Here is a 12,066-nt window from a genome sequence, read left to right on the forward strand (position 1 = left end):
AGGCGGCGGCGGCTTCGTGCTCCCGGCGGACTCCGGCGGCGTGGGGAGGAAGGAGAGGTCGCGGCGGGGTGGGCCGTCGGCTGGGCTCGGCCCAGTCGGCGCGGCGCGGGTTTTTTTTTTAATATGTTTCGCGGAAAATATTACGTAGAAAAATAAATAAAAATCAGAAAAATACGAAATAAATTTTCCCCGTCTAGTTAGAAAATCTAGAATAGGGTGAACATTTTTAAAATCGAAAATAAATACTTTGAAAACATGCATATTTTAAATGCAATAAAAATTGCAAATAAAATCCAATAAATTCCAAATAATGATTTTAACATTTTTCCTCCAGTATTTCAATATTTTTGGAGAAGTCATATTTTCTCCTCTCGTTTATTTTTAAAATGAAATATTTTTCCGGAGAGAAAAATAATTAAAATTCCAATCCTCGTTTGAAAATCAAATAAGAAAATTTGAGAAAATCCCCAACTCTCTCCGAGGGTCCTTGAGTTTGCTTAGGATTTATCGAGGATTTGTCAAAATGCCATAAAACATGATATGCAATGATGATCTATGTATAACATTCCAAATTGAAAATTTGGGATGTTACAGAAGGTAACCCCAACTCAATCCCAAAATTAAGTAATATTAATAACCCAACAAATTCATTAAGTAAAGTGATGAGATCAACCAATAATTCAAATACCAGATACTCAAACCGGGGACATGGCTAATCATGATTAGTTTAGACACTCCAAAGAGGTTTTCACACTTTCCCCGCAAGACTCGATCTCCTCCGTTGAATTTCTCACACTGCCTGATGTTTGAGAAACGGATGATCGAGACACAGTCTTTCTGAGGAGGTCCCCATAACCGATAGATAGGCCGGTACACCTACGATCCCCTACATCTGCTCACCCATCATGGAAAGGTTTCCCAGAACTTACTCGACTATGCGAGAGCCCATAATGGCTTGTGGCTGCACACGAAAGTTTCTAGCATGAATAATCTTATGACTCCTTTGAGCCTGGGTGGCATTCCATAGGATGATTACACGGGTCCCCCGGGATCTCCTAGGACAACACTGGATTCCCCAGGTGTCCACAACCAATCCACCCAGATGTGTATTAATGTAGCCACCTTAAGATTCCCTTAGTTAATATTACTCTCGCAACTTTCATGAATCTCACATACCAATCCCCGTCTATGAGCATGGCTCTCATTTAACTTTCAAAAAAATTCAAATTTCACTCAATTTCACACAAGCAACCACACCACAATCTAGCAAACAATCAAAACTATTTGTTTAATATAACATTCCAAAATTTAGAATTTTGGGATGTTACAAGATCAGAGGGGTATTAAATAGAATATTTGATCTGAACATATAATCTTCCACCAAATAAACCATATAGTAATCAACTACAAGATGTAATCAACACTACTAGTCACCCACAAGCACCAATCTATAGTTCTGGTAACAAGATTGAACACAAGATATGAACTAGGGTTCGAGATGAGATGATGCTGTTGAAGATGCTAATGGAGATTTCCCTCCCCAACATGGGAGAGTTGTTGGTGATGATGATGACGATGATTTTCCCCTCCGGGAGGGAAGTTCCCCCGACGAAATCGCTCCGCCGGAGGGAAAAAGTGCTCCTGCCCAAGTTCCGCCTCGAGACGGCGGCGCTCTATCCCGAAAGTCGTCTCCTTATTTTTCTAGGTCAAAATGACTTATATACTAGAAGATGGGCACCGGAGGTGGGCTTGGGTAAGCATGATACGTCTCCAATGTGTCTATAATTTTTGATTGTTCCATGCTGTGATATTATCAATCTTGGATGTTTTACAATCATTTATAGTCATTCTATATCATTTTTTGGTACTAACCTATTGACATAGTGCCAAGTGCCAGTTGTTGTTTTTTCCATGTTTTTTACATCGCAGAAAACCAATATCAGACAGAGTCCAAATGCCCCGAAACTTTACGAAGAATTTTTATGTGCCAGAAGGAACACATCGGGCCCTAGCTGCGCATGGGAGGTGCCCCGAGGGGGGCACAACCCACTAGGGCACGCCAGGAGGCCAAGGCGCACCTTGGTGGGTTGTGCCCACCTCGGGTGCCTCCCGGACCGCCTCTTTGCTCTATAAATACCCCAATATTCCAGAAACCCTAAGAACATCGATGAAATATTCATCCAGCCGCCGCAGAGTCCAGAACCACCAGATCCAATCTAGACACCATCTCGGATGGGGTTCACCACCTCCATTGGTGCCTCTCCAATGATGCGTGAGTAGTTCTTTGTAGACGTTCGGGTCCGTAGTTAGTAGCTAGATGGCGTCCTCTCTCTCGCTGGATTCTCAATACAATGGTCTCTTGTAGATCCATATGATGTAACTCTTTTTGCGGTGTGTTTGTTGGGATCTGATGAACTTTGAGTTTATGATCAGTTATATCTTTTTATATCCATGAAAGTTATTTGAGTTTCTTTGGTCTCTTATATGCATGGTTGCTTATAGCCTCGTATTTCTTCTCCAATATTTGGGTTTTGTTTGGCCAACTTGATCTATTTATCTTGCCATGGGAAGAGGTGCTTTGTAGTCGGTTCGATCTTACGGTGCTTGATCCCAGTGATAGAATGGGAGACGACACGTATGTATCGTTGCTACTAAGGATAAAACGATGGGTTCTATCTCTACATAGATAGATCTTGTCTACATCATGTCATTGTTCTTATTGCATTACTCCGTTTCTCCATGAACTTAATACACTAGATGCATGCTGGATAGCGGTCGATGTGTGGAGTAATAGTAGTAGATACAGGCAGGAGTCGGTCTACTAATCTTGGACGTGGTGCCTATATAATGATCATTGCCTGTATATCGTCATAATTATTTGAAGTGCTATCAATTGCCCAACAGTAATTTGTTTACCCACCGTTTGCTATTTTTGTCAAGAGAAGCCACTAGTGAAACCTACGGCCCCCGGGTCTTCTTTCTCATATATTTGCCTTTCCATCTACTTTTCTCTTGCATTTATTTTCAGATCTATTAAACCAAAAATACAAAAATACCTTGCTGGAATTTTTCCTTATTTATTTTATTTGGTGTTCGATCTATCAATTTACTACAAATTTATCTCACGTCTGTTTGCCACTTGAGGCGCCGTACCCCGGAAGGGATTGACAACCCCTTTAACACGTCGGGTTGCAAGGATTTGTTATCTGTGTGCAGGGGCTGTTTACGTTGTGTTGCTTGGTTCTCCTACTGGTTCGATAACCTTGGTTTCATATCTGAGGGAAATACCTACCGCCGCTATGCTGCATCATCCCTTCCTCTTTGGGGAAATATCGACGTAGCTTCAAGCGACATCAAAGCACAACCCACCAGGGTGCGCCTGGGCTCCCTGGCGCGCCCAGGTGGGTTATGCCCACCTGGTGGGCCCCCTCTAGTACCTTTTTGCTCCAATATTCTTCATATATTCCATAAAAATTCTTTGTGAAGTTTCAGCTTGTTTGGAGTTGTGCAAAATAGGTAGCCTGACGTAGCTTTTCTAGGTCCAGATTTCCAGCTGCCGGAATTCTCCCTCTTTGTGTATACCTTGCATATTATGAGAGAAAAGGCATTAGAATTACCCCAAAAAGCATTATTATGGATAAAAACATCATAAATAACAGTAGGAAAACATGATGCAAAATGGACGTATCACACCTCTATTGGGCCAGTCTCTCCTCGAACTCCACGGGAAGCGTAGCCGGGCTTAGGTTGCGACGCTCTGGAGTGGGGATGGGGATGGGGATCTGTGGGAAAGGGGGCATTTAGCAGGCATCATCTAAGAAACTCAGGGCGGCCTGGGTAAGGAGATCAGTGGGTAAGCTACACGGGCAAACTGGCAGATGTTGACAATGCAGGCCTTGCGGCGGCGGCGACCTTGCTAGGGTTTCAAGTGAGGGAGGGTGTGTGTGTGTGCGCGCGCACGCGCGTACCCGAGGAGGTTTTGGTGCGTGTGTGTGTGTGGAGGGGGGGCGGGGGGGTGTTTTTGATGAAATGACGCGGATACTGAATTTTTTTCTACGCGGGAGTCAAATGCGGGAGTGAAATGCCGGGGCTATTGAAAGTTTGGATGATGGTGCATCGCACATCATACGAAGATAATAACCGTGTGTTATGAAACAGAAAAACCCTCGAGGCGAGCAGATATTTTCGAGGGATGTAGGCGGGATTGGGAACAAGAAACATCTCACACGGTCGAAACATAATAACCATGTGTTATCAAACAAAAAAACTTGCAGGCGGGTAGATATTTTTGAGAGGGGAAGCCTCATGGATCCCAATGTACTGTGCAGATGTGTGTGACAGGGGCACCGGTGTGGCACACGATTAGTGTGAGTGAACCGTGTCTGTTGTGTCATCCGACTTGTCCAATGTTCATAAATTTGGCAAAAAATGATCCGGGAGAGGGTCAGAACACGAACACACTTGCATGTGGACCAAATTTATGTATGAAAAGGGTGGTTTGATGTTCAAATACCAAATGCAACTTCGATGTGGAACCTATCTCGCAAAGCGCACAGTGTTGCTTGCCCCCCTCGTGTCGGCACGAAGGGAATCCTAAGCTATGAATGCATGCCCCCCAACCGAGGTTCACCTAGCAAAGTGCGATGTAGCAGCCCCCCGACAGACACCCACTTTCAGTCGGCGGGCCAAAGACGCATCTCACCAAGATGGATCGTAAAACGGACCAAGAATAATCCACCTTGGTCGTATAACCTCTCTCTTGTTGTTGGTCAAACTGATGGCTGTCCATGCGACCCCGGAGATGGGCTAGCTCGCCAATAATCACGCAAGTAGCTGGTCCCCGAAGACAACCACTGCACGTGTGTGGCCCAAACATATGTGTGGAGAGAGGTGTGTTTTGAATACACAATTGAACAACTTTAATGTGGCACCATGCTTTCGAACCAGAAATCCCCACACTGAGTGAGGGTTAGGTTGACGATGCATATGTATGTCACACCATACTTCAAACCGATGACGGGGATTCTTGCATGCATGCGTGCATAGTATATATGTGCTCGAACTTAATTAGGTCTGAATCTCACCATGACCTATACTACGATAACATGAACCAAAGGAAGAATCCGCCATGGTAACCTATCTTTTTTCGGTCAAGGTGATCATGGATGTCCACGCGGGCCCATGAATATATAGGCTTGTCGCCGATGACCACGCGAGGGAGTGTATCGTTCAAAGATAACCACTACATGCATATGTATGGAGGTGATGCGTGCATGCATGATTGAATACCATTTTACAACATTGATGTGGCGCGTGTGTTGAAAATCATACAGTCCCCACACAAAGCGAGATCGATTCATGACGTGTCGTTGTACTAGCCACTTCGACTCAATGGGAGGGATTCATGCGATGCATGTGTGTGTGCTCAAACTGTATCTTGTCATCCCAGAGCATGACCTATATATATACCGTATTACAAACAAAAAAATAATCCCCTCCTAAGGTAAATTAACCTCTCTCATTGTTAGGCAAAAAGTAGTGATGGACCAAGCGGGCCCGCAAACGGAAAGCATCGATATCGCTGATAATCGCTTAAGTGGGTGCGAGAGGAAAACCACCATCGCTTTGCATGTGGGCCAAACATATGTAGACTACCCAAAATGCACAACTTTGATGTGCCACATGCCTAAAAAACCGTAAAGTCCCGACACAGAGCGAGGTTCATGAAGCGTACTATATATGATGGTCTCCTTCCCCCTCTTCGACGCATACTATATGCTTCTACCGTAATACAACCCAAAAAGAATCCTCCTCGATGGTGAAATTAACTAACCTCTTCCGATGTAGGTCAAAGTGATGCATGCATCGACGATGGCCTCATGGGCCCACAGATGGAAGTGTCACATGTGAGTGTCCTAGCTAGGATAACCACCGCCTGCATGCATGTGGCCTAAAGAGGTGTTGTGTGATGTTTGAATAACCAATTTCACAACTTTGATGTGGCACATGCCTCGGAAACCGAAAAGTCCCGACACGGAGTGAGGTGTACTTGTTCACGGGCGCGTACGTATAGTATATATGCTAGTCCCCTCCCACCTCTTCGACGCGTACTACATATATACTCCAACCATAACACAAACAACAAGATTCTACCTTGCTGGTCAAATTAACCTCACTGCCGGATGTTCGTCAAAGGGATGGACGATGACCTCGCGGGCCCACAGGAAGCGTCACACGCGAGTATCGAGTGTCGTGTAGGAAAACCATCGACTGCATGTGGCCAAAACATGTATGTATGAAAGGGTTGTGTAATGTTTTAAATAATGAATTCACGACTCTGATGTGGCACCTGCCTAACAAAACGGCCAACCCACACGGTGGCTCACAACTCGTAGTGTACTGTGAGCCACCCGCCACCCCCAGACGCACACACCCACACACACACCGCGAATCCACCGCAACTACGATGCATGTTAAATTATCTCGCGGTGAACATATATTACCAAAAGGAGGAACGTTTTAATTTAAAAAAACAGAGAACATCAAGACGTTTTAGTACATTGATTGATTTTCTAGGGGTATAATGTACAGGAATGAAATTTGAGCTACATGCACACGTGACAGTGCACCTAAATGGATTGCAAAAACACATGTGTCTCACTGGGTGCATGTTTACTCCCCGTGCAAGAAATTTCAAACATTGAGAATCTTGATTTTTAAATTCTAGTACTTCCAAAACTTATTTGAAGTTCATGAAAATTATCATGTTGTCATATCGACACCAATACAAAGTGGCATTGTACTTTTTTTGTCAAATTTGAGACTAGTTTTGATGTAGTCTTTATCTTCTTACAAACGAGAGATTATTAATAATTGGGAACCAATATCCCAAATGGATTATTGATTAGAACCATGAGCATTATACCAACAATGGATACGTGCCATGCTTCGGTTAAGCAATAAAGCGACAGCATTAATCATCAAAATAGAAAAACAACATACGTGCCGCCACGCGACCCGTGTGCCGTGCGAGCAGGCGTGAGTTGACGGGATGCATGCGAGCAGTCCGTCGCACAGACAGTCCGAGAGGCGTGCGTGTAGGTCTGTGAATTGACAGAGGCGTGCTCGCTGCCCAGTTTCATCGAGAGCCGTGCGAGTAGCTGTGTGAAACGATGGTAGGCATGTCAGCAGTCTAGTGTGCAGGCTCACCGGGAGGCGAGCCAGCGGTTTGACTGCCGCCCGCCTCTCTCCCACTATTCCATATTAATGGTGCGCCCGAGCGGCGCACCCCCCATCCTCGCCACACACACAATCCTCTCTCTCTGCTTGCATCCTCGACGCCGTTCTCAGTCCTCAAAGCCGTCAGTGTACGAGGATGCCGCCGAAGTGCCCCATGGGAGGGAGTGGTGACGCCGGGGCTGCTAAAGCACCGGAGCACGGCGTGGAGATGGAGACAGAGGTTTTCGTCACCGCCGACAAGGTATCACTGCACCCTGACGTCATCGAGCTTCCACAGCCGGAGGCGGAGTTCCACACCGACTCTGGTGACGACTCGGGCGACGACCCCGACGACGACGGACAACTGGTTAGTCATCTATACCCATTTATGTGTCAAATAGATCCTAGGGTTTCTCTGGTTACTCATGCCTCCCCCTTTTTGGAATAGAAATCCTATGGTTATGTTCTCCCAATCCATGAAATCTGAATAAGTTTCGTTAGATCCGTGTAGTGTATTGATTGTTTGAATGGTATAGGTGATAAGTGATTAGTTGTTTCATCTATGCAAATGATTTCTGCTAGTAATCCGACTAGGGTTAGTGTTCGTGCTAATAATTCCTAGCCAGGACATGACAATTGATTTTGAATGACCTACATATATGTTTATGCCATTATTTTCTTCAAGATTGGTCTGTACATAGACGATCGTGCTTAAAAATCAAACCAAAATCTCTAGATATGTATAAAAAATAGCCATAAATTCCCAATCCTACTTCACGGCATGTAAACATTGATTTGATGCCAAATTTTGGCAACTGCCAAATGTTCTATAGAGATTAGTTTGTAAACATTAAATTGACGCCACATTTTTTTTACTATTTGTATAGGTGTTGTCTGACGATGTGGACAACAAGGATAAAGATGGCTAGAGGAGGTACAAGAGGCAAATTCTGAGGGAGCTTTATGCGGGAATGCATAACAGGCGTATTAGGACCTAGAACAGTGGCTATCGATGCCCATTTTGCAACCAGGAGCTTCATGACGCGTATCAAAGTGTTCTGGCGCATGCAAGAGGATGGGCCGTTGGCTCCTTCAAGCAGAAGTATTCTCGCAGGGTGGCGCACGGGGCGTACGCCGAGTACCTGGAGAAGCTTCAGGATCGTGTCGACAGATGATTTGAGATGTGGGATCGAACTATGTACGCTTGAGTATGCTTAATGACGGTGGAACTATGTACTTATGGTTGAACTATGCTTGTGTATGATTATTAACTATGTCTGAGTATGTTTAATCTATGTTTACTTATGTCTAACTGTGGGATATGGATGCAATCAGTTCAGTTGATGGAATCTACCTCCGTCCAGGTTTATTGGTCCCCTTTGTAATTTGTGTTAAATTTTGACCAAAGATTTAACTCACAAAATGTTAGTGCAGGCCAGCAAAAATTATATCGTTAGATGCGTATTTGAACATAGTGTTAGACGATATAATTTTTGGTGACATGCATAAACATTTCTTAATTAAAATTTTGGTCAAAATTTGGTACAAATTACAAAGGAGACCGATAAACCAGGGCGGAGGTAGTACGTCAATCAAACACGGTTCCCAAAATTGGAAGCGTGTGCAATGACTTTCATTTTGCCTGTTGCGTCAATCACACACGGTTGGCTCTAGCAAACCGTTGCCTCCGAAATTCTTTGTGGGACAAAAAACCCTCACCACCCAATTCAAAAAAGAAAAAAGAAAACCCTCCCCATCCCGACGTCACAAAAACCCTCACCCCGACCGCCACCCCCTCCGGTCCCCATTCACATTTGCACAAGCTCCTCCGAGTCTATGCATGGCACTGCCTATCATGGCGGCAACCACTTAGCTCGACGCCTGCCGCCGCCGCCGGGCTACCGGCAAACCCCACCGCATTTCGCCACTTCCACTTGCTGCCGCCTATCGCCATCGACTTTCTCGACGGTGCTTGCGGTTGACCCAGCTCCGCTCGGTTGGGGAATCTACCGTACTAAGGGTTCTTTCTCATGGACAACAATGTAACTAATTGAATGAGATATTATCTCATCTCTTATCCCAGTTCATCTGCCTCCTTTAATCGTGAATTCATCTTTATTCGAGCTGACTTGAGAGTTTTCTTTCATTCATAGAGTGTACAGTGCGCGAACACATCAGGACTTTGCGGCCTCCGCCAGACATTCATTGAGTTCCGTCTCACCGTACCAGATGACTTGACACTACAAAAAAAGACACATCCGTGACATTTTGGGCCGAACGAATTTTTTTTCTGTCATACTTATGACACCTCTATGACAATAATTGTGACAAAACCTGGTATCATCATAGATGTGGTGGGATCCTACTTCTATGACAAAAAATCATGACAGGAAATGGGCTTCTTGTCCTGGGCGGGCCGGAGACGCAGCTGCATGACATTCTTTGGGCCATCCATGACGGAAAAAACTGTGGTAGAAGCGAGGGCGAGGAAAATATCAGGGAGTTCCCAGTTACGGTGGGTGGTCGGGGCCGAGCGATGCGCATTTCTCTCGTACGTACGCGCGTGCGTGCGAGGCGTTGGGCTCTAACTGAACCCGAGTGATTGCACTGCAGGCTATGCGTTACTGAAGCCGAGCGATCGATCGATCCCTTGCTGTTAACTGAACCCGATCGAGCGATTCCTTCGCTACTGCTGCTAACTGAAGCTGATCGATGCTGCCTCTGGATGAACAGTGAGCGTTGTTGGGAGGTTTGGATGAACAGTTCCCGGTGGGGGCTGGATGAACAGGAACCCGTGGTAGTAGAGGCCGTTGCCGCTAGATGAACAGTGCCCCGATCGATCGAGCTGGTGGATGAACAGGACCCCGTGGAGGGCTGGATGAACGGGACCCCATGCAGGGCTGGATGAACAGGACCCCGTGGAGGGCTGGTTGAACAGTAGCCGGTGGAGGGTTGGATGAACAGTAGCCCGTGGAGGGGTGGTTGAACAGGACCCCCGTGGAGAGGGCTGGTTGAACAGTAGCCGGTGGAGGAGCGCGCGGTGGAGGCTGGATGAACAGGAGCCCGTGGACGAACAGTCGCAGGTGGAGGCTGGAGGAGGTCGACGGTGGAAGAACAGGAACCCGTGGAGGCTGGAGGAGGTCGACGGTGGAGATGAACAGTATCCCGTGGAGTCCCATTTTGCGGTACGCCACACCCCTCCCGATGAACAGGACCTCCGTTTCGACCGTAGCGCTCCAACACAAGTCCGTTTCCACCATTTTGCGGTATGCCACAACCTTCCCGATCAACAGGACCCCGTTTCGAACGTAGGAGGTCCGTTTCCTCCGTTTTGCGGTACGCCGACCCCTCCTGATGAACAGGATCCCATTTCGACCGTGGCCGGTCGAACACAAGGCTGTTTCCTCCGTTCTGCGGTACGCCAGGCCTCGTTTCCATCGGCTGTTCCGTCCAAGCCGGTTGGCTCCCGATGAACAGCACGCGTTCCGTTGCCTCCCGATGAACACGACGCATTCCGTTGCCTCCCCATGAACATGACGCACTCCGTTGCCTCCCCATGAACACGACGACAACGCAGTTTCTCCATTCCGACCCAGCCATGTACACGAGCCCTGGCCGTACGTATGCGCGAGTAGGCGTTCGAGACCCCGCCCGTATGTACGTACGTGGCCATATTTTCTTTCTTGCACCCTGACCGCTGTACGTACGTGTACATGCTACATGCGCGCCTCTACTTCGACACGTGCGCGCCTCTACTACGACACGTGCCCTTCCTTACACGGCCACGGTTCATCGCTGCAGCCTGCAGACAGACCGATCGACCAGTATGTACGTACACGTTCGCGACCGGAATGACAACACTATGTACGCTTCGACCGGGTGGGTCCCAACTGTCCGGCACTTCCTTGCGTGCGAAGATGTACCTGGTGGGTCCCAGCAGTCAGGGGGGCGAATAATTTTTTTGCCTGTAATATGGAGGCACTTCCTTGCGTGCGAAGATGTACCTGGTGGGTCCCAGCAGTCAGGGGGAGAAAACATTATTTTTCAGGGTAAAAAGGATGCAGTTGCATGCATGCATCCATGGGCGTGGTGCGTCCCCACTGTCAGCCTCTCACGTACAGTCATCTTCCGATGACTCTCGGTTGTTGACCATGTTGACCACACCGTGCCGAGCGCACCAAGGCCGGTGGACGACGGCGAGGCCCCAGACTGGAACGACCCGGAGATGGGGAAGGCGCGGCAGTGGAGTTGCAGATGGAGAGGAGTGGGAAACTTGACTGGTTCGGGTGCGCGGCAGCACTGCCGCCCACGGGAGACAGGAGCAAGAACAGAGGTTGAAGAAGGAGCACGGCTGTTGGATTAACATCCAACGGTCCAGCTGCTAGAATCATTTGTTGATTAAGTTGACAAAGCCCTGCGTACACGTCTGCTTTTTAGGCCCACAAGTCAGCCACCAAATCTGCCGGGTTCCAGCTGTCATCGGGAGGAATGGTTTTTTTCGCATAACAAGGAGGCACTTCCTTCCGTGCGAAGATACAGCCGGTGGGTCCCAGCTGTCAGGGGGAGGAAACAACTTAATAAGGAGGAACTTTCCTTGCGTGCGACCATGGACCTCGTGGGTCCCAGCTATCAGGCTCTCCACGTACAGTCCTCTTCCGATGACTCTCGTATGTTGACCACGCCACGCCGAGCGCACCGAGGCGGTGGAAGACGGCGAGGCCCCAGACTGGAACGACCCGGAGATGGGGAAGACGCGGCAGTGCAGTCGCAGACGGAGAGGAGTGGGAAACTTGACTGGTTTGGGTGCGGGGTGGGCCTACACTCGGCAGAGAATAATAGGAGGTGCGG

This window comes from Triticum aestivum, chromosome 1D (assembly GCF_018294505.1).
Source record: "Triticum aestivum cultivar Chinese Spring chromosome 1D, IWGSC CS RefSeq v2.1, whole genome shotgun sequence".
Taxonomy (NCBI): Eukaryota; Viridiplantae; Streptophyta; class Magnoliopsida; order Poales; family Poaceae; genus Triticum; species Triticum aestivum.